Here is a 23,993-nt window from a genome sequence, read left to right on the forward strand (position 1 = left end):
CTAGTGACCCAGTATGGCCATTCTGATGTTCTTATATTGATCAACAAAGTCCCACAAAATGTCCTGCAAGCATGTGATTACAGAAAAATCTTTTCTTTTGGGGGGGGGGGGGGGCGAAAGGCAGGGGAGAAAGAATATTTGTGGGACAATTTAACAATAAAAACCCTCTATTTTAGCATAATTTTCACAAACAGCATCTGATATATTTCAAAAACTTACTTTTCTTCAAAACAAAAAAACAAAACCAAACAAAAAAAAAAGGGATTTCCAAACCTGTATTGTAGGTGTTTCCCATGAAATTCCAAATCCTTAATAACCTGTGTTGACTCAGAGCAAAGTCTTTTAATTTATAATTTGCCTCTGGAAGAGTAATTACTACCTTTCAGTGAAGAGATTATAGGTCTAATTCACCCTAGGTGTAATTGGGTATAATATGACACCTTGACTCCAATGAAGTTTCACCTATTTATACAAGTAATGAATCTGGCGCCATGTTTTTGGGTCTACTAACAGTACATGTAGGAATATGATCCAACATTATTAAGCCTTGCCAACAACTTTGTAAGATCATAATAAATAATTTCTAATTGGTTCTTGAATTTTAAATCTAGGGGACCTTCCTTGGGATGTATGAGAGATTTTAAAATGTATAATAAAAACACATTCAGGCATTGATTCTTTCAATATTTTCTTAAACAAAACAATTAAGCCTATGAACTGCATGAGGTATTGTCAAACAGCTACCTGGGTAATCCTGTCCCACACAAACATTCGGTCAAAGTCATAGGGTATGTCTATACAGAAAAAGACAACAACAGCAACAACAAAAAACCCCACACCCTCAACAGAATGGGTACGTCTAAACTACATGGCTCCGTCGACGGAGCCATGTAGATTTGTTGTTCTGGCAAAGGGAAATGAAGCCGCAATTTAAATGATCACGGCTTCATTTAAATTTACATGGCTGCCGCGCTGAGCCGACAAACAGCTGATCAGCTGTTTGTCCGCTCAGCGCGCTAGTCTAGACGCTCCCCTGCCGACATCAAAGCCCTTTGTTGTCAGCCCTGGTAAACCTCATCCCATGAGGAATAACGGGGCTGCTGACAAAGGGCTTTGATGTCAGCAGGGGAGTGTCCAGACTAGCATGCTGAGCGGACAAACAGCTGATCAGCTGTTTGTCGGCTCAGCGCGGCAGCCATGTAAATTTAAATGAAGCCGCGATCATTTAAATCGCGGCTTCATTTCCCTTTGCCTATGTGTCTAATCTACATGCCTCTGACGACAGAGGCATGTAGTCTAGACACAGCCTAAGTCTCACAGACTGGTCAACTGACTTAGGCACACGCTGTGGTTCTCAAAATAGCAAGTTAGAGATTTTTGGATGAAAGCTCAGGGTCTGAGACCCAACGTGAGGAAGGTCTCAGAGGCCTTGCTCCAGACCAAAAGTCTACATTGATTTTTTAGCCCTCTAGCATGAGCTAGAGTCAGTTGACCCAGGTTCTTAGAGTTGCTGCTGTGGGGTTTAGGTTCTTTTGGGGTTTTTATTTTTGCAGAGTAAACATACCTTTACAGTTTAAGGCTCGCCAGGCTCTCTAGTCTGACGTGACCTCCTGTATATCACAAATCACCAGTTTCACCCAGCAGCCACATGCTAAATCCAACAACTGAAATTAGACCAACGTATTATAGCCCACAGGAAACTAGATATGTGCCACAAGAAGGAAACAGGGGGGACCAGCATGCACCAGGGCCAAGACAGCCAGAGTGGAAGGGAAATGATGAGGTGAGATATACCCAGATATTTCTGACAAGTGGCCTGCTCCCATGCACAGCAGAGGAAGGCAAAAAATCAGTCCAAGTCTGCCAGTCTGACCTGAGGGAAAATTCTTTCCTGACCCCAAATATGGTGATCAGTTAGAGCATGTGAGCAAGAACCTGCCAGCTACACCTAAAAGAGAATGCCCAGTGCTCTATCAGAGCCAGGCCCTCCTTGTAAAATGTCCCATCTCCAGCCATGGCTATCCGTGACGCTTCAAAGGAAGGAGGTTTAAAATAAAAATAATTAAAAACCCTGCTTATAAACCCAGAGTAGTTTCTGGAGGTGGGAGAAGGGGAACAATCTCTTCCTGACCCCAGGAAAAACCCTGAAACATGAGCTTTTAGGACTCCTCAAAACCTTGTCCTACCCCATTATACGCTCGGCTGTATAATTGCAGTCATAAATTTGTTTCCAACTCTCTGTGCTGGGCTAGCCCCTTCTCAAAACTCACTTCCACTTCCTATACTACAAACAGTCCCTCCTGATAAGCAGAAAGGCAGTGCTTTGATCAGGCTCTATAAAGTGGTATCTTGTGAAATCACAAAAAACAAATGGCCTGATTCTCCGTTGTTTAGCACTAGTGCAGAACAGATGTAAAAAGCTACCAGATCAGATTGGTAGTATTTAATATTTATTGTGTACACATGCAAATTATTCCCCAGAAGGCGGAGAATCAAGCGTAATTATCTCACTAAGATGGTCACAGGTCAAAATAGAAACACGTTTAAAACAACAGAAATTAAGTATTACAGATCTCTAATAATAAAACCTTCAAATGGTTGATCAATACTTATTGAAACTCAGAAATTATCCTAAACATTGTTACACTCTTGTGCATTATTTAATACACAGGAATTAAATACAGTGCAAAACCCTTGTGACACCCTTTTAGAAACCTGAAAGCTGCTATCATGTCCCCTCTCAGTCTTCTCCTTTCCAAGCTAAAAAAGCCCGATTCTTTCAGTCTTCCTTCATAGGTCATGTTCTCTAGACCTTTAATTATTCTTGTTGCTCTTCTCTGGACCTTCTTCAATTTCTCCACATCTTTCTTGAAATGTGGTGTCCAAAACTGGAAACAATGATTTCCAATTGAGGCCTAATCAGCTCAGAGTAGAGCAGAAGAATGACTTCTCATATCTTGCTCACAACACTCCTGTTAATGCATCCCAGAATCAGGTTTGCTTTTTTTGCAACAGCATCACACTGTTGGCTCATATTTAGCTTGTGGTCCACTATGACCTGTAGATCCTTTTCTGACAGTCGCTTCCTACTCCTTCCTAGACAGTCGCTTCCCATTCTGTATGTGTGAAACTGATTATTCCTTCTGAAGTGGAGTACTTTGCATTTGTCCTTATTAAGCTTCAGACCATTTCTCCAGTTTGTCCAGATCATTTTGAATTATGACCTTATCCTCCAAAGCAGTTGCAGCCCCTCCAAGTTTGGTATCATGTGCAAACTTAATAAGCGTACTCTATGCCAATATCTAAATCGTTGACAAAGATATTGAATAGACCCGATCCCAAAGAGACCCCTGCAGAACCTCTCTTGTTATGCCCTTCCAGAAGGATTGTGAACCATTAATAACTACTCTTTGAGAATGGTTATCTAGCCAGTTATGCACCCACCTTACAGTAACCCCATCTCAGCAGTATTTGCCTAGTTTATTGATCATACCAAATACCTTTTCAAAGTCTAGGTATATCATGTCCACTGCTTTTCCCGTTGTCCTATCAAAGCTATTAGATTGGTTTGACATGATTTGTTCTTTACAAATCCATGCTAGCTGTTACCTACCACCTTATTATCTTCCAGGTGTTTGCAGATAAATTCCTTAATTCCTTGCTCCATTATCTTTCCTAACACAGAAGTTAAACTGAATGGTCTGTAGTTTCTTGGGTTATTCTTATTTCCCTTTTTATAGATGGGCACTATATTTGCCCTTTCCCAGTCCTCTGGAATCTCTCGTGTCTTCCATGATTTTCAAATATGATAGAGAAGGTATCTGAGCCTTTAGCTATCAGCTCCTTGAGAATTCTAGGACACATTTCATCAGGGCCTGGTGACTTGCAGACATCTAACTTTTCTAAGTGATTTTGAACTTGTTTTTTTATTTTATCTTCTAAACCTACCCCATTCCCACTATGATAGGCATTCCTTCATCATCAGACTTCTTGGTGAAAACCAAAACAAAGAAGTCATTAAAGAGTCATCATAGCAGAGAACTCAGGAGGTCATCTAGTACAGCCTCCTGCTTCAAGCAGGACTAACTGCAACTAAATCATTCCAGCCAGACTTTGTCATGCATGCTCTAAAAACCGCTAAGGATGGAGAGTCCATAACCCCCCTAAGCAACTCATTCCAATACTTCACCAGCCCACCAATATAGGGAAATAGTTTTTCCTAATACCCAACCTATGCCTCCTCTACTGCACCTTGAGACCATTGCTCCTTGTTTTGTCATCTACCACCACTGAGAACAACCTAGCTCCATCTTCTTTGGAACTGTGCTTGAGTTAGTTGACGGTTGCTATCAAATCCCTACCTTACTTCTCTTCTGCTGACTAAATAAGCGCAGTTCCCTCAGCATCTCCTCATAAAACATATGCCCAAGTCCCCCTAATCATTTTTGTTGCTCTCCACTGGACTTTCTCCAGTTTGTCCACATCCCTGCTGTAGTGGGGAGCCAAAAACTAGAAGCAATATTCCAGATGTTGTCTCACCAGTGCTGAATAGAGGGAAATAATCACTTCCCTCGATCTGCTGGCAATGCTCCTACTAACGAAGCCCAAAATGCCATTAGGCTTCTTGGCAACAAGGGCACACTGTTGACTCATATCCAGTTTATCATCCATTGTAATCTGTAGGTCTTTTTTTGCTGAACTGCTAACATCCTATTAGTCTATCCGAATGCTAACATCCTATTAGTCTATCCTTTCTTCATCAATGTTGTATTGACTGTGTAATTTTAAAAATTAGCTTCAACAAAAGCTTCTCTGAATGCTTCTCCATTTACTGATACTGTTATAGAAATGAGTGTTGGCACTTACAATAAACAGATTAGGTGAAGAGATAAGGTATCGTGGGAAGAGCCCCCACGGTAGCTGAGAAGGAACTAGCACCATCTGTTCCATGCAATGAACTAGCTACATTAGTCTATGCAAGAGTGTAATCAGGAAGGCCAAAGCGCAAATGGAGTTTTGCCAAATTTGGAATACAGTTTCCTCATATTGTAATTTAAAGCAAGGTAAAGGTTTGGTTGGGCCAGGAAAATCGAATGTGTCTGGAATGGAATTGCTTCTCAAAACAGAAAGGGAAGGCTCTGCTATATATACGGGGATAGAAGGGGCTCTGGGATGGAAAACAGTGACAGTTATACTGTATAAAGACCACAAGGGGGCAGCAAGAGGCAAGTGTGAAGAAAGGGATAGCTATCTACAATGTGTGTCTGTCTGTCCTCATGCTTGAGGACATGCACCCCTCCCAGGGCTGTGCCTGCTAGAGTTGCAACAGCCATAGAGAAGCACTTCTCACCTGGCCCAGCCTGCTGCAGTGAGAGTCGGCTGGGGTAGTTTTCTCTCCTCGGGGCAGTCTGCAAACTGAACCCCTCATCCCCAACTCCACCCTAGAGCAATGGTTTAAAGGGGGGGGGGAGTTAACTGAGTTAAGGAAACAAACAACACTAGGTACATCTACAGGTTGAACCTTTCTAGTCCAGTACTCTTGGGAACTGACTGGTGCTGAACCAGAGAATTTGCTGGACCAGGAGAGGTCAATATTGTCTAGCAGCATTACCAACACTTCCATTGCTTACTGGGCTCTTAGAAGACATTTAAGTGTAAATTAGAGCTAAATAGCAGAACAGAACACTGAGAGCCAGGAATGGTGGCTGTAAACAAACTTTATGGGACCACTGGAAACTTGGCCACATTCATGGTACCGGAGTTCCAAATAATGCTTAAAAAACTGAAAGTTCTTCTTAAAGGGCCACTTCTCATTCCTCTGAAACTAAAATTATTGCTGCTGAAAATTAAACAATTAAACAGCACTACAGACCTCAACCAATACTGGGGCTCTTTTGAGTCTGGTATTGTACAAACATATAAGCATACTACATAGCTCTTTTAATTAGCAATTCTTAAGTGTCTTCTCTGCCCAAAAGAAAATATAAACTGAAAGGCAAGACAGGCCTAGGTTGGAGGGGAAACAGGTACAGCATGAGAATAACAGATCAGGGAATGAAACCCAAATAACTTGACTGCTGGTCCCATACTGCCTCCCTATTACATGATAGACTGTATTTCTGTTGGTCACTGCAGATGGATCCATCTTCATCCCTGAGCAGAATATTCAGTTTACTAAACAAAGTTCCAAAAAAGGGTGGGAGACAATGTATGTTATGGGAAGCCACTTTTGGAAAAGAAAGAGTTAACACCTCAATACTCTCCAAACTGAGCTGGAACTATAAACTGCACTCAAATTAGTTCTGAGAGAACTGTGCCAAGTTGTTTAAATGATGATCTATACACACGCATTAGTTTGAAAAGATTCTGCAAATGAGATTGCCTTGAGCAGTATAGCCAGGAATCCTGTATTTCTATGATCCTTTTAAGTCAAGTAAAGCTATTAAAATAAATTTGCTTTGTGTCACTGTGTAACATGGCAATTTCTCATCAACTTCCAGTATATTACAAATAGTGTTTAAAAATGCACAGAAATGGTATGAGGAAGGAACTGTAATAGCTACTTAATGTTAATTCCTCTACATTCCTATCTAAATATTCTATTTGCCTTCATGTAATCTCCCAGTTCTGTAATATCCTCATGCTACTTGTGTGTGTGTGTGTGTGTGTGTGTGTGTGTGTTTTGCTGCTCTATGACAATTACTTAAGCCATAATAAAAAATGTTACAGATACTCCTTGAAAAAGCCTGAAAAAATTTCTCTCAAGACATTACATACTAACAGAAAGCCAAATCCTGAGCCCCTGTTATATCTCCTTCTCCTGCTCATTCATCTTGAATGGGACTCCCATTCTGAAATAAAGCTGGTTTCACCACATCTATACCATTCCCATCCTCCATAGCACTGTAAGACACAGTATAAAATTTAAATTCACGAGGGAGCACTACAAGTAACATGAGACTAGCACTGTTAAAAGGTAATTCTGAATGTGTACCAGGTTACAGAAATGTTTCTATTTTAAGAAAAGTCATACAACTTTTTCTTCAATGTGGGGTTGGTTTTTATATCCCTCATGTAAAGCCAGCTGCCAAATCTCTACAGCTGACCTAAAAGAGCTTTTCCAGAGTTAAAACTTATTAGATCTTAAAACCATACAATTCACAACTTTCTATGTGGAATGGAAAGGTCTGAGTCACATTTAGAAACTTAGGCTCTCCAGGCTGATACAGAACCTATTTTGATTGTTGAATCATTGGGCAGATGCAGCACAGGTCATGAAAAGTGAATGATACACATGGCCCTTCTATTTGTCACAGGGTTCATCAGTTTATCACATTAATATCACCTGCACATGGGGGAAGGGGGAGAGTCTATGTTTCTATCAATGCTTATAACATTTAATATTACAATAGGTACTATGTTTGCACACTAATGTATGTTTGGAATTATCATTGTGGAAGTTTATAATTAGAAAACCATGCTATCTGAATAACGTAAGTGATTAAGAGCAAATCTTATACAAATACAACAGTATTCTTTAATAAACATGCAAAACACTATACTGCAGTTGCTGTTTGGTTAGTTGTAGTGTTTTGGTCCATTACTTTTGAACACTGTTTTCTTAGTAATTCTCCCTACTGGAGATCTTTTGTTGATAACCCAAAAAATACCAAATGTCCATTAAACTAAATAATTCTAAAACTATTCCTTTTTGTAATTACTTTGCAAATTTTCTTCTGACTTCAATGTTTTGTGGTTTCATTCACCCCTTATTTTGTTATCTTTGCTTTTTGTGTTGTAAGACTTCAGAAAATAACTAACAGCAGTAACAGAAGGAGCAATCTTGACTAAAATAAAGTTCTCTCAACATTTGTAATTTCTAATCTGTTCACATTGCATCATTATGTGCAACGCTGTTTCAAATGTTTAAATAAGGACAAATGCAAAGTACTCCACTTCGAAAGGAACATCCAGTTTCACACATATGGAATGGGAAGTGACTGTCCAGGAAGGAGTACTGCAGAAAAGGAGCTACAGGTCATAGTGGACCACAAGCTAAATATGAGCCAACAGTGTGATGCTGTTGCAAAAAAAGCAAACCTGATTCTGGGATGCATTAACAGGAGTGTTGTGAGCAAGATATGAGAAGTCATTCTTTCGCTCTACTCTGCACTGATTAGGCCTCAATTGGAAATCATTGTGTCCAGTTCTGGACACCACATTTCAAGAAAGATGTGGAGAAATTGGAGAAGGTCCAGAGAAGAGCAACAAGAATAATTAAAGGTCTAGAGAACATGACCTATGAAGGAAGACTGAAAGAATCGGGCTTTTTTAGCTTGGAAAGGAGAAGACTGAGAGGGGACATGATAGCAGTTTCCAGGTATCTATAAGGGTGTTACAAAGGAGAAGGAAGAAAAAGTGTTCTCCTTCGCCTCTGAGGATAGGAAAAGAAGCAATGGGCTTAAACTGCAGCAAAGGAGGTTTAAGCTGGACATTAGGAAAAACTTCCTAACTGTCAGGGTGGTTAAACACTGGAATAAGTTGCCTAGGGAGGTTAGATAGACATGTATCGGGATGGTCTAGACAGTATTGGGTCCTGTCGTGAGGGCAGGGGACTGGACTCGATGACTTCTCAAGGTTCCTTCCAGTTCTAGTGTTCTATGATTCTATAAAATTTCACTCCAATATGTATGCTAAACTAAATGCACAATTCTTTCACATTTGATCACTGTCAAAAGAAGACATAGAATAATTTAATTCAATTTAAAATAAATATATTTAGGAAATTAGAAGAAGTTGCTACTTAGAACCTAGAAAAAAAGCACAGGAACAGATTTCTCAGGACCTAAAGAGAGAATTTGAATCAGACAATACCTTAGATGAAAATATTTATTTTTTGCAGGCCCTGCAAGTTATCCATCATCTTGCTGAGTCTTTTGTCCAGTTCATGATAACATATTTACGCAGGGTTTTGCTAGGGGTTTTTTCCTAGCAAAAGCTTAGTGTCACCTTTTTAAAAGAAATTTGATTAGAGTAAAATAAGCTACTTGTTAATTCACTGCAATGTGGCATTAATGGGAATAACATGAAGGATAATGGAATTAAGAACTCTGAGACAGCTCAAACAACATCCCATTACATCAGGCTAATTCCACTATTTCAATGGTAATCTGTTCCACACCACTCCAGTGGTCTCATGCAATTAAAGGAAGTTGTTACCAAGGAAACCAATGAACCCAAGATACTTTGTGTATAAAAAAAAAATTAGATTTTTTTTAAATAACCCTGAAATCACCCTCTAAAATGGCCAGACCTTCAGTATTTGTGTGCTTATTGTGTGACTCAGGTCTGCTGGATTTAAAGCATGAGGTGCTATAGCTTGAGCTAATGATCCTAACCTCTATAGATGTGGACTGTAATGGACCCATCTTGTTTGTGGATTAGAGAAAGGGGAAACCTGTACACACTCACCAGTAAGTTACAGTTCCAAATCCGATCATTATTTTTTCTGATCCTTCAGTTAAATCATTTAACAAATGTTTAAGTTGGACCTCCCTGGTTCGGCTCCTTCAGGACCTGTTTGGTCATGAACAAGGAGATTTGCTAGACCAGTGGAGATCCCCTACCACCAGATCCCCAGACTGCCGCTGACTCTGCTTCCAGCCCTAGCTAGTCACCCTGCTGCCAGTCCTGGTGAGGCTGCCTGCCACTGGCCCAAGTGTGGCTGACTGCCGTGGCCTTGGCTCCCCTGCCAGGCTACCATAGCCCCTTCCCCAGCTCCTCTGCTAGGGCTGTTGCAGCCCTGGCCCTGGCTCTTCTGTCAGCCCTACTCCAGCTTGGTTGGTTCAAGTTCCTGGCCTCCGGGACTCTTTGGTCCAGCAACAGCCATGATCCTCCTGGACCACTGATATTGCCAGACCAGAAAGTCCTGGATTTTAGAGGTTCAACTTGTATTATATATTTGAGAGAGATTGTCTGTCTGCAAGTGGTTCTATTTAATAACTCCACCTAAACAGTAAGAGCTAGGACCACCAAATTTCCCCCTTATCATAACTTAAAGCATGGTAAGCATTTGGTCGTGCGAGGACAATGGGATGTGCCTGGAATATGATGGTTTCTCATAAAGTGGAAAGGGAAGCTCTGTTATCAGGAATGCTGGATACATCTTCCAGTGATAGATAAAATAAGAAAAATGTCCTTTCATTTGAAAGGAAATATTGTTTTCTGTTGATCAGTAACACAAAATGGTATGCCCACAATGATCAATTAAAAAGCAAAGAGAATGAAAGTAAGTAATTTATGGGCTGTATTCCCTTTTGTTCTCACACAGTCTGCAATGGCAAATCAGCACTACTTCATAAAGTTGATCAACATTATGGGAAGCACGAGGCACAGTATTAACTAACAGTGCCCAGCCTCAGTGTCAGCAGATTGGTCAACACTGTAAGGGTATGTCTACACTAGCTCGTTAGTTCGAGCTAGGTAGGCAAATGAGGGCAACCGGAGTTGCAAATGAAGCCCGGGATTTAAATATCCTGGGCTTCATTTGCATGTTCCTGGGCGCCACCATTTTTAAATCCCCCTTAGTCCAAACTCCGCGGCAACACGCAGCACGGAGAAGGTAGTTCGAATTAGAGATCTGAATTCTTAGTAGGACAAATAAAGAAACTAGTTTCATAGCCCCTCGTAACTGCTAACTGGCAACAGTGGGCATTGGCAAGAATGGAATGTCTGAGCATCTGCACTGGCTTTGCCCCTGGAATGACAGGTTTACTACAAAAGGCTCTGCAAGAAAATGATTGCAGTGAAAATGGTATAGAATGCTAATGAGATGCAGAACAACCCAGTGGTCCTCAGGACACCTTTCTGAAAGAGCCTGAAAATGTAAAGTTCAAAAGGGAGAAACTGGAATGCATGATAATGATTCATATCATGGATAAATTCATGCACTTAGGATGTAACATACATTTAGTTTATATGAACATGGATTACCCATATATATTCAAAGGAATACATATATTTTAGGAATAAAGAAACTGCTATGTTGAATCACATCTCTGGTCCAGCTAGCCTATTATCTCCGAAAGTAGTCAAGGCCAGATGCTTCACAACAAAGTATAACCCAGCTTCAAGGAAGGGCACAGTGAAATTCCCAATATTGCCAGTTCAGTAAGCTTCCAACATTTCCAACCATACAATACTCAAAATCAATGATCCAGGCCCTTAAAAAATTCTAATGATATCTCTCTTGAGATGGGATTATTAAGTCAGAGTTGTTGTTTTTTCAAAAATAATAGATATTGTATTCAGTTTATTCACTTTCTGATATTTGCACATTTATGATTCTCATTTTCAAGCTTTTCTCCACAAACATAAGGACTAGAAGCTTACTTTTAAAAAAGCACACAGATTCTCACATAACTGCATGACTCCAAGAGCTAGCGCTCTAAGAAAAGAAACACCATATCATCAAGAGATCTGGCAACACAGAGGCTTCATAAATGCAGAATTGTTTCAAAATGATACATGGTAGCTTTTTAGATTTCAGTTTAACAAAGCTACAGAATATTGCTGCAAGTATACATAATTAAAAATGATATAGAGTATTTTTAATTGAGACGAAAAATAAAAACAACATTTATACAGTAGATCCTCTGAGTTATGAACAACTGGGAGATGGAGGTTGCTTGTAACTCTGAAACTTTCTTAACCTTGATATGTAATCTTCACTATGCCCGTCCATTGAGCTAATCTTTGCTACTTCAGCTATGCTATTTGTGTAGCTGAAGCTGACGTAATTACTGAAAAAAAGACACAGGGAATTGTCATAATTATGGGTCAGTTACCCAAAGCCCTGCAAATCTCATTTATTTTGTTTGAATGAAATAATTTTTTTTACATGGGCGACCATTCATTTGGAAGAGAGTATATTTTATCTTTGCAAATCCATTCAAATTTTTCTAGAATGTTTGTTTAATTAATTTCATCTAAACTAGTTCTGTACATTTTGTTGTTATTAACTAGAATGTTATATACAAATACACAGAAAAAAGGCCTCAGATTTCCTGGAAGCTATGTTGGTGTTGAGTGACTCCTGCTGACGTGGGATTCTTCTGTCAGGTAAGAAATATACATCCTAGTTCTGAGCTAGTAGAAACAGATAAATAAGACTGTAAAAGGACAGAGATGCCAGACCCTTCTAATGCCTCCTCTTATGCAGTACTCCTCCTCATACTGCAAACCAGTTTTATTTCATTATGTCCTGCCATCTGCCATGCAGTCAACTCTAAATTAATCTGAAATATTTAGATTCTTTTTTCCCTTTCATACCTCTGGGGGAACTTCTCAAAAATGGCAGCAGGTTCCACCATGCTCTCCACCTCCCCATCCATCCCATGAGAGCACACTAATAATGCCTGGTCTACAATAGGAGTTTAGATTGAATTTAGATGCAGTAGGTCAATTTTCTGAACAATGAGTCCATACCAACCAAGCCTGTTCCGCCGACTTTAAGGATCATTGAAGTAAATTTTGGTAGTCCTGCTTTTCACAAGTAATGGTAAATTCAAACTTGCATAACTAACTTTATGGTAATGCAGACACAGTGCTGAAAGTTGATGTTCTTGGCCTCTGGGAAGTATCCCACAGTGCCCCAAAATGACCGCTCTGGACAGGACTTTCAAATTTTCCCAGAGCTTTTCCTGTGCACCTGGAGAGTATCAGAGTTGAACTTCATTTTCTGTTTCCCAGCATGGTGATCAGCTCTCACCTCATCAGTATACCTGACCACAAATGCCCAGAGTTGCAAACGAGCTCTAGAATAGATAGTGAAGGAGATCCTAGACCAGATTGCTGTATATGGGGAGAGCAATCAGTTCAGGCACAACTATGAAGCAACAAAATGCTGATATCTATGCCAAGATTATACATGGCATAGTGGAAAAAGGATATGAAAGGGACGCCCAGCAGCGCCACATGAAAATATAGGAGCTCAGGCAGGCATACCAGAAGACAACGGAGGCAAATGGATGGTCTTGATCATTGCTGCAAACATGCTGTTTCTATGAGCAGCTGTATGGGATTCTGGGGATGGAGGGGACCTGACCAGTGTCCCAACCAAATGCATGAATTCCTCCCTAGTGACTCTTCAGGCAAGAGCCTCGGGAAACAGCAGGGGGGATATTGTTGATGAGACTGGAGTAGGAGGAGAATGGTGAGCAGAGCATCCAATCTCACCAGGACCTTTTTATAACTCTGGAGACAATCCCCTCCTCCCAGGATGTATCACTGCTGGACACCGATGGCAGGGAGGACACTTCTGGTGAGTCCTTACTTTTAATCATGCCACAAATGGGTTAAAGCAATTGGGTGTGATCTGTGGTGGCCACTCTACCTACACTGAGGAGTCTCAAAGGAAGGAGTTTGTTGATGCATCTGGAGATAGAGCAGCAATCCTTCCTGCACATCTCCATAAAGCTCCCATAGAGCTTCTGGGGAGGCCTGCATTATTCTATCCTCTCTTGTGGGCCACCTTTCCACACCAAGCCAGCAGTAAGTGGTCTGGCACCATTGCAGCACAAAGCATTGCAGCATAAGACATAATGTGTCCAGGTTCTGGATACATTCACTTAGCATCTGCTCCCTGTCACTCTGTGTGATTCACAGAAGATTTATATGGTGCAGGGTAACATGGATAAAGTAGGGAAAGCTGTGTAACTGTTGCCACTGACAGCACACCTCCATTTGAAGTAATATACACGTAGTGAGGTCATTGAGACAAAGCCCAGTCTGGTTGAAATGACAAGAAACTGTTTTTTTCTTTGTGAAACAGTCTGATGTCTAATTTGTGGGCATTAATTCTTTGGCGAAGTGTCTGAGAAGTTTATTCAATATACATAGCAGATGGACACTGTTGGCACATGATGGCATAAATTATATTTCTGGTTGAACAGGAATATGTGTTCTTGATCTTGTAACTGATGTGCTTAGGTCCAATGGTGGTGTCAGCAGAGTAAATATGTGGACACTTCTCAGACACTTCGCCAAAGAATTAATGCCCACAAATCAGACATCAGACAGTTTCACAAAGAAAAAACAGTTTCTTGTCATTTCAACCAGATTGGGCTTTGTCTCAATGACCTCACTACGTGTATATTACTTCAGAGAGACTTTAACACCAGACTACAAAGGGAAACCTCAGATTTAAATTCATGCTTAAATTTGACACTACGAATGGGCCTTAATAAAGATGCTAGCTACCTTACCCATTACAAAGATAACTTCCCCAATTATCATCCCTAATATCATTATCTCATAGACACTAACCTCATAGACACTAACCTCCGCCCCTTCCCCCCCCCCCGTTCTAAAATCTGATTTGTCAATTTTATATGTGTTCACTTTTTTTGATTGTACCCCTTTGGTATATATGGTCATGCCAATTTTCTCCCATAATTTGATCTCGTTAGTCTTTAAAGTGCTGCATAGTCCTGTATTTTGTTTCAGCAAGACCAGACTAATACGGCTACATCTCTATTACGATCTGATAGGAGTGTTGTTCCAAACATAAACCTCAGACTAACAGAAAAGTAGCTTGTCATTTCAAACATTGGGATTTGGGGTTTAGCTGCAGCATGTTCCCATTTGTAAAACATCAAATACAAGAAAATGTACACAAAAGATGCTATGTAGAAGAAGTCAGATTTAATGCATTCTTAAATCTGTTTTCTCAGAAGCCGGTTTTTATAGGATTAGATGAGTATATGTAAGTCTCACTCTTTTAAAGCCTTAGTCTCCTCAAACACTTTGAAAGTGCTAATAGAATTTAACTTCTACCTGTGGCATCCCTTGTCCTTAAATTAGGTATCCCTCTCCCCTCATGCACCCATGATGATATAGAACAAAAAAAAAACAAACAAAAAATTAGGAGATGAGCTAACTAGCTGATGACAGAGTTGAGTGAAATCTATCATGGACCACTGCCAAGCTAATGCAGATACATTAATTTGCATTTTTAACTCTAATTGGTTAACATCTTCCATGTGAACAATGGAAACTTACTGAATCACTGCACGATGCCAGTTAGGTAGTCATATGCACATTTGAAATAATAGCAACTGACGCATAACTCTGTAGTTCACAGAATAAACATAATTTAATGGGAAGTATACTGAAGTCTAGTTCATCCTTTTAGCTCAGTGTACAAACTTGAGAAATCACGAGCCAAATTTATTTAATAGGAATAAAAATATTTAGAACATCATCTTAAAAAATGTAACACACAAGTGGTGAGACACGAGAAAATAAAAATGGAGAATGAAGGATTTGTATACCTGAAATAGAAATCCATAACTTATCTATTAGTGAAATTTCTAACAGCTAGAGCACCACATGCAGAGAAATGCAAAACATGTCAGAAATAAATAATTTCTGTAGAGAATAGCAAAGTAAGAGAGAGTATGAAATAACTTAAGATAGATAATTTATGTCAAACCTTACATCTACCTATTTATAATTAACTGACGTCTGCTTTTTACCTCCTTTCTCAGACTGTTTTTTTACAAATATTCACCCAGGAATTTGCATTTTGTATTTGTTGCACACTATGAAAGTTTTGCTTCATTGTGAGCTACTTTTTATAACACAGTGCTTCAAAACGTTGTCAGATTCATGAAAAAAAAAGTATATGTTAAGTACATTTTGTCCATGTAGGTTTTCCACTGTCATATCAGGGTGCACAATCTGTGCAATTTTTTTAAAAAAGGAAGCTTCCAGGCTCCTTGGCAATGCCATGACAAATGTGTATGATTTACCTAAGGCTACGTCTAGACTGGCACGATTTTCCACAAATGCTTTTAATGGAAAAGTTTTTCCGTTAAAAGCATTTGTGGAAAAGAGCATCTAGATTGGCATGGACGCTTTTGCGCAAAAGTTCTTTTTTGCGGAAAAGCGTCTGTGCCAATCTAGACATGGTTTTGCGCAAGAAAGCCCCGATTGTGGAAAAACTTGCCTGTCTAGACGCAGCCTAATTGAGCACTGTGAGCCTCATTTTCAAATGGCAAAGACCCTGCATGTAAACAATGCTTTGGTGATCATACATGCAATTGAAGTACAGGTATGTTTTTGCACCTGGATCTTGGAGCTGCATTTTTAAAAATCTGGGCATGTTTAAACATATTCAAATATGTCTCAGAGGTGTAGTCATATTAGTTTGTAACTCTAAAAACAAGCAGCAGTCCTGTGGCACCTTGGAGATGAACAAGCATACTATATCAAATTTTCGTGGACAAAACCCACTTCATAAGATGAGCTGAAGTGGATATTATAGAATCAGGGTATATATAACAGCAAAAGCAGTTACCCGTCAATTATTGGACCAGTGTTAATTAAGCTAATTGAGTCAGGCTGGATGTGTCCCATTCATAGTTTTAGATGTGTAGATGCGAATATCAAAGGCAAGGAAAATTGTTTTTGTAGTGCGTTAACCAGTTAATATTTTCATTCAAGCCCCAGATGATATTGTAGAAATTTATTTTGTTTCAGAGACATACTGAACTGTCCTTAGTGAGGACATCTCCAAAATTAAAACATATTCAGTAATACTTCAGCAGCATGTCAATTTTTGCAGAGTCAGCAAAAGTACATAGCTATAGGAATCAAATGACTTAGCACTTGGCAAATAGTGGAGGCCTGATAACTTATCAGTCATATGAAACTGAACACTGGGTTATAAAGGAATTAGGAACATTTATAGCTGCTGGATTTTAGTGGACAAAATGACTCCTTCTGTTGCCTTACTGTCTACAAATAGCTAATTGAAAGTGGAGACGTCAGCAGCAAAACCAGTTTGATCTTGATGTTAAGAAAAACAAAATTATTTATTAGTTGACAATTTTTACATGTAAACTGAGTGCTTGTGAAAGTTATTAGGTGAACAGCACTGGAAAATGAAAACTAATTTATCCACGGAATCTGTCCCACAGACAACAAAAACTGCAAGCTTCTTCTCATTGCCCTATTATTGTACTTTCCTCGCTGACCTCAAAGGATTATACTCATAGGTCAAAGATTAATTTAGTTTTCCATCCTTGGCTTCTCTGCAAGAACATTAATAAAAAGACATTTCCTGCAGTATCAATTTCTATGAGGACACCTTTCCATGTGGAAGTGCACTAAAAATACTAATTCATTTCATAGGCAAGTGTTAAAATTAGCAAATGGTAATGATTATGGTTATTGTCAATCTGGACTAGATTCAAACCAATGACCAAAAAGAGTGAAAATTTTGACCCTTTCCATTATGGAGGCAAGCTATATTGTTCCTTGTCTTTCACCTCTAAAAACATCTGGGAGGATTTCCAAGGTTTAAAAGAAGAGCTATCTTGGAAGAGTAAGAGAAATAGATCAGCAGTCGCAACACAGCCTTTTACACCAAGGCTACGTCTACACTGGCCCCTTTTCCGGAAGGGGCATGTTAATTTCAGCTATCGTAGTAGGGAAATCCGCGGGGGATTTAAATATCCCCCGCAGCATTTAAATAAAAATGTCCGCCGCTTTTTTCCGGCTTCAAAGTAGGAATAAGAGCCTCCGGAAAAGGGCGCTTTTTCCGGAGGATCGGGGCCAGTGTAGACGCTCTTTTCCGGCTTTTCTAAAAGCCGGAAAAAAGCGGCGGACATTTTTATTTAAATGCCGCGAGGGATATTTAAATCCCCCGCGGATTTCCCTACTACGATAGCTGAAATTAACATGCCCCTTCCGGAAAAGGGGCCAGTGTAGATGAGCCCTTGCAATTGCCTTTGATTTTTAACTGCTTAGGTTTAAGCACCCATTCTCCAGATACTTAATGATGCTCTGTCTCCCACCCTCATCCCTTTTTCTTTCTCTCCCCCCTCCCTTTCCCCTCTTCTATTTATTTTGAGTTTTCATATCCCCAACTCATAACTCCGGTCATCTGAAGAAGTGGGCTGTGCCCACGAAAGCTCATGATACCATCTACATGTTTTGTTAGTCTATAAAAAGTGCTACCAGACCATTTGTTGTTTTTTATACATTTTAATGGGAATCATGGGGATGCGTTTTTGCACAGCATGATGAAAATTAACCAAGGAGTATAAATCATTTCTCAGATGGGGAAAAGGTATATTAAGAAAGTTGAATACTAACATAATGGGAGGCATGCAATATGCACAGCCGTGAAAAACATTAGATGTGAAAGTTAGTTTGGAAAAGTGTCCAAAAGAATATGAAAAGACTTAAGAGCCTGCCTGAGTATCTTAGGGGTCAAGTTGAGGACAAGATAGAAAATTAGGATACAGACAGACTGGTTTACAAAATTAAAAACCTAGGTACAAGTAGGATCTTCAGAAATGAATTAAATATGGTGTACGCATGCCATACACAGCAGCTAGCAAAACAGAACAGGTTGTTCAGAATGGAAAACAGAAAGAGGGATTCTGAAAACGTTTAATATCTGGACCATCATTATTTATCTATATAACTCCAAGATGTACTTGACTTTGCTTGGGTCATTTAGGGCAAGGGTCTGTGGGTGTGGGGGGTGCAAGAGTCAAGGCAGCAGGTAGGAGGTGTGTGGGGGGGTGAGGCTCTGGGCGGGTGTGTATGTGCAGAATTCAGAGTAGGGGGTGGAGGACTCAGGCCAGGAGCCTGGAAGGTCTGGGGGGGCTTACCGGGGCTGCCTGAGGCAGCAAGGGCAACACTCCTTTGGTGATGGTGGCTCCCTGGGGTGCCTGAGGCCACACTGCCCAGCTGGTAGGTTCTCTGGGGGAGGGAGGAGGAGTTTGAGGCAGGGAGGCCACTTAACCTGTGGCCAGCAACATGGAAAACCTTGGGCCCAGCGGGCCACTCTCTTCCTGGTGCAGCTGCCCTCTTTGGTGACTCTTTTGTACAACTGTCCCTCGCACTTGCTGCTCCCAATGGTCATTGTGGAGCATAACTGTCCCTGCTCTCAGACTCTTCCCTTTCCGTATCACGGAAAACAATCCCATTCCAGGCGCTTCCTGTTTTCCTGGCATAACCTTGTTAGGATAAGAGGAAGGTGCATACCAAATTTGGTGATCCTAGTTCTTACAGCTTAGGAGTTCTTGAACAAATGGACTCACAGACAGACGGATGAACAATCTCTACAATATATAGATATATTTCCTTATACATATACATGGATCATTATTCTCTGCTGGATAGAGAAATAGACCAGCTTGCAGCTACACTTTTCTCTAATACCTGATTAAAGAAATTAACAATTTTAAACACAATTAATGCAACTGGAGATTGTGCTTTAATTCAAGTAGTAATGGTTTGTGGAGGGTTTTTTGGAATAAAAATATATTGAATTCCATCCCTGATGATCATCATGAAATCTGAGAAACCAGTGCTCCCTTTCTGGAGAGCGCTTTTTGTTGGAATTACATGGGTATAAAACCCATATAAGAAAAAAAACCCACCCGAAATAAACCAAACCACAGGCCCTGAAAACAAGCAAAGAACTCCACTGGTGATGAATGTGCAGGATGTCGTTCCAAGCCTTTTAATGCAGAAAATGTCAACTATAATTCCTATTTTGTAGTTATCTTACAGGAATGTTGTGAGGAAAAACTCATTAATGTTAGTGAATTGCATGGAGATCCTCAGATGGAGAGTGTAAATTTTTACATTAAAAGTTAGTTTTTATGGTAGTGAACTAATATAAAAACCAGCTTAGACTTCAAATGAAAGGAAATGCTGATTTGACGCAAATCTGAAGAGAATTTATTTTCATTGCCTCTTATAAAAATCCCTTTACACAGATGACACTATTGCCCAACCAGAACAGAGCATAGATAAAACCATCACCAAAAACTTAATCATAATTGGCCCTTCTTTGGATCTCATTTTATAGTTGTCACTTGGCTTGTGCTTGGTGGATAAAGGGGCAATATAAGCATTTGATCCCCATGCTGATTTACCAGATGAGTTCCCAGCTGGAGCAGCCTGGCAGGCAGCCTAAGCCTCTGCCTTCTCACCAATGCAGGGTCATTGCCCAAGTCATCACCTCCTTTCAATACTGATTGCCGGTGCCCCCCAAAATCAAGTGAAATTTGGTGAGGCTGATTCTTGTCCTGTGGGGATCTAATCTCACAACTCTGGGCAAAATACTGAAAAAACCCCCATGTAAAGGAAGTGGACCAACTCTGTTAGGGTATGTCTACACTACAACATTAATTCGAACTAACTTAGTTCTAACTAATTAGAACTAACGGATCCAGACTAAAAAACTAGTTCGAATTAGCGTTTTGCTAATTTGAACTAGCATGTCCACATTAAGTGGACCCTGAACCGGGGTTAAGGATGGCCAGAAGCAGTGCCGGCAGGGCATCAGAGGAGGACTTAGAGCGCGGAGATGCTGTCTCAGGCTAGCCGAGGGCTGTGCTTAAAGGGTCCCGACCCCCACCCCAGGAAGACAGTTCTCAGGGGTGCCCCGCTTGCAAAGCAGTCCTGGCTTGGATTGCCCGGAGTACCCACACTGGGCACATCACAGCACTCGGCCATCAGACCGGCTGCACTTGCCACAGGCTGCCATCTGGGGAGAGGGGGCAATTGGGGGGCTGCAGGAGAGCTTCCACCCCAAAAGCCCGCAGACCCAGCCCAGTCCTCCCCATCGGGGGCTCGTACCCCATTCCTCCCTCACCTCCTTCCACTTACCCTTCCCTAGCCCCTCTTCTTGATGTACAAAATAAAGGACAATTGTGTTCAAAAATGGAATCTGTCTTAATTGAACAAAACTGGGGGAGACTGGGAAGAGGAGGTGGGAGAGGGGAAGAGAGAGGCTGGGAGAGGGGAGAGCAACTAAAATGATCAGGGGTTGGGAACAGGTCCCATATGAAGAGAGGCTAAAGAGACTGGGACTTTTCAGCTTAGAAAAGAGGAGACGGAGGGGGGACAGGATAGAGGTCTCTAAAAGCAGGAGTTGGGTGGAGAGGGTGCATACAGAAAAGTTCTTCATTAGTTCCCATAAAGAAGGACTAGAGGACACCAAAGGAAAGGAATGGGTAGCAGGCTTCAAAGTAGTAACAGAAAGTTGTTCTTCACAAAGCAAAGAGTCAACCTGTGGAACTCCTTGCTGCAGGAGGCTGTGAAGGCTAGAACTAGAACAGAGTATAAAGAGAAGTGAGATCAAGTCATGGAGGTTGGGTCCATGGAGTGGTATTAGCCAGGGGGTAGGAGTGGTGTCTCTGCCCAAGGTTTGTGGAAGACTGGAGAGGGATGGCACGAGACAAATGGCTTGGTCACTGTCTTCGGTTCATCCCCTCCAGGGTCCCTAGGGTTGGCCGTTGTCGGCAGACAGGCTACTGGGCTAGATGGACCTTTGGTCTGACCCAGGACGGCCATTGTAAGCTCAGGGCTCAGGGTCGGGGGTCTCAGTGGACCCCCTTGATTTTCATGCACACCTGCTCCTGGGTGGCCAGGCTGGCAGCTCTCCTTCCCTAGCCGGCCACTTTCCTGTGCCTAATGCGGAGATCGTGGACGAGGTCCACGATGTCCGCACTAGACCAGGCGGGTGCCCGCCTCTTGCGGTCCAGGGCAAGCTCCCGGGAGCCGCCAGCCTGATCCTGGGAAGAGGGGGAGGGCTGGGGGGCATCAGGTGGGTGGCTCGATCCGTGCCAGGTGCAGGGTCTGCTGGCTGGGTGCTGGCAGGCTTGCACCTGGCACGGGCACCATAGCCAGCCCGTGCCCCTTTAAGGGGTCTGGGGCCGGGAGGGGGCAGAAGAGTTTCCCTGGTGTTGGCCAGAGTGGCCACCAGGGAAACCTGGGGAGGGCTAGTCTCTCACTAGTTCGAATTAAGGGGCTACACACCCCTTAATTCGAACTAGCTAGTTCGAACTAGGCTTAATCCTCGTGGAATGAGGTTTTCCTAGTTCGAACTAAGCGCTCCGTTAGTTCGAATTAAATTCGAACTAACAGAGTGCTAGTGTAGCACCTATGAAAGTTAGTTCGAACTAACATCCGTTAGTTCGAACTAACTTTGTAGTGTAGACATACCCTTAGATATTGAGTGCTTCCTGCAAAATACCAAGTTCCCTCATTTTCATGGGAGCTGCAAGAGCTCAGTCCTTGCAGAAAGAAGTCCTGGGAGCTGAGAAACTTTGCACAGCTCTGGTGATGTCATTTTCTCAGTGCATACTAGAACGTTAAGAGTTTTCCCAGATTTACTTTCCCTGAATATAAACAGATGGTTCTAGCATTGACCAAACTGTAAAGGCACAATGATAAGAATCACATTGTGATCCTCAGCTAGCATAAAAGTGGCATTCTCTGAGTGTAAAGAGAGTCAAAATATTTTGAGAGGAGCTATGCAAGCAAAAACATTGCCAAATATTTACCATGACAAATATCGAATGATATTTGTGAAGGTCACAAGATAAAAATGGAATTACTTTACAATTCATGTGCTTTGATTAGCCATTTTCCTCGTCTTCCTTCACATAGATTCATTAATATACCTCTAACACTGTCATTATCTTAATGTTTAGAAGTTCTTTTTAATTAGTATTCTAACTTCAAATAAAACCAGTTCAGCGACTGCTGTTTTCTCATTTGAAAAGGAATTGCTGTAGTAAATGCACTAGCTTTTTCATTAATCTTTTTCATAGGACCTGTCTGAAACCCAGTCAAAGAGAAAATAATGATAAACTAAGAGGATAAAAATAATATGCATCCTATTCCTCCTTTCCAACAAACTGTTATGACAATTATCATGGTTATTGGCATTGTGATAGCAACAAAAGGCCCCAATAATAATTGGGGGGACTTCACTGTGATAGGCACTATATAAACTCACAGAAGGACACAGACTCTATTCCAAGCAGCTTAGAATCTAAAGCACAAACCAGTTGTCAGCCTGTAGCACAGACGTTACAGTCTATATGCGGATTAAAAAACTATTTGCATGCACAAGAAATAAAGTATTAACTTCATAAACTTTACTGGATCAATTTATGAGGGATACCAAAAATTATATCTTTACTGTAATTTACAAAAACAACACAACCTAGGGTTTATAGTCTTTAATTTTTCTTATGGAAATGCCAGTAATGCCATAACTAATACACACACACACACACACACACACACACACACACACACACACACACTTTCCTTGTTATAATGAAGTGACTCCTCAAACTCTGGCTTTTATAATTGTGCCAGTTTTTGCTGGCATATGATATAATTATTATTGTATATTATAATTGTAAGCAAACAGTAGACTCTGGACAATTATGTGCAAGGCAAGAACTTTGTTATATTTACATTAACAAATGAAAGTAAAATAAATGATATCTTGGAGGTACATGGGTTAGTAGCCATGAGCAGCGGATAATTATTTAAAAAATGTACAGGTGTGTGTGCAAGATTGCATCCTTCTTTGTGTATTATTTGTCTTCTTCAGTTGTAAGCAGGGCTGATAACATTGACTGGGCCTTGGACAATGTATCTGAGGGGGGGCTCAGCTCCGGTCCCCTGGAAGGGGAGGGACTTTGGGTGAAAGAGTAGGGCTAGGAGAAGCCAGCCCTTAAAACTGCCTGGATCAAGCTGCACCGCCCCCAGCCTGCCCTCAGCACAGCCCAGATTGCATGGTGATTTGAAGGGCTTGGGGCTCCAGCTAACACTGCTGCTTCAGAAGCGGCTGTGGTGGGCCGAGGCCATGGGCCCTTTCATTTGCCAGGCATCAGAGCAACTTGCCCCCCATCGGCAGCCCTGACTGAAAGCACTTCAGAACAGATACTATTACAATATGTGTATGTACAGCAGCAATTATAGGAGGGCCTTCATCCTAATTGGGCCTCCCTGTACTTCTGTAATACAAATCTACTATACATTTGAGGGAGTTTATGCATCTGTCTGTCTGTCCATCTATGAGTCTGTGGTATAAGAACTCCTCCTACACAGGAAGGGCTAGAACTACCAAATTTGGTATGAAGCTTCCTTTTATCATAATT

At 41.1% G+C, this 23,993-nt stretch overlaps 1 protein-coding gene across 1 annotated transcript in view; it reads right to left on the reverse strand.

Moving 5' to 3' along the window:
- Positions 1–23,993, reverse strand: part of XKR4 (XK related 4) — a 287,786-nt gene that overhangs the window by 208,791 nt on the left and 55,002 nt on the right. The gene's annotated exons all lie outside the window — the stretch shown is intronic.

Source organism: Pelodiscus sinensis, chromosome 2 (genome assembly GCF_049634645.1).
Source record: "Pelodiscus sinensis isolate JC-2024 chromosome 2, ASM4963464v1, whole genome shotgun sequence".
In the NCBI taxonomy this organism is placed as follows: Eukaryota; Metazoa; Chordata; order Testudines; family Trionychidae; genus Pelodiscus; species Pelodiscus sinensis.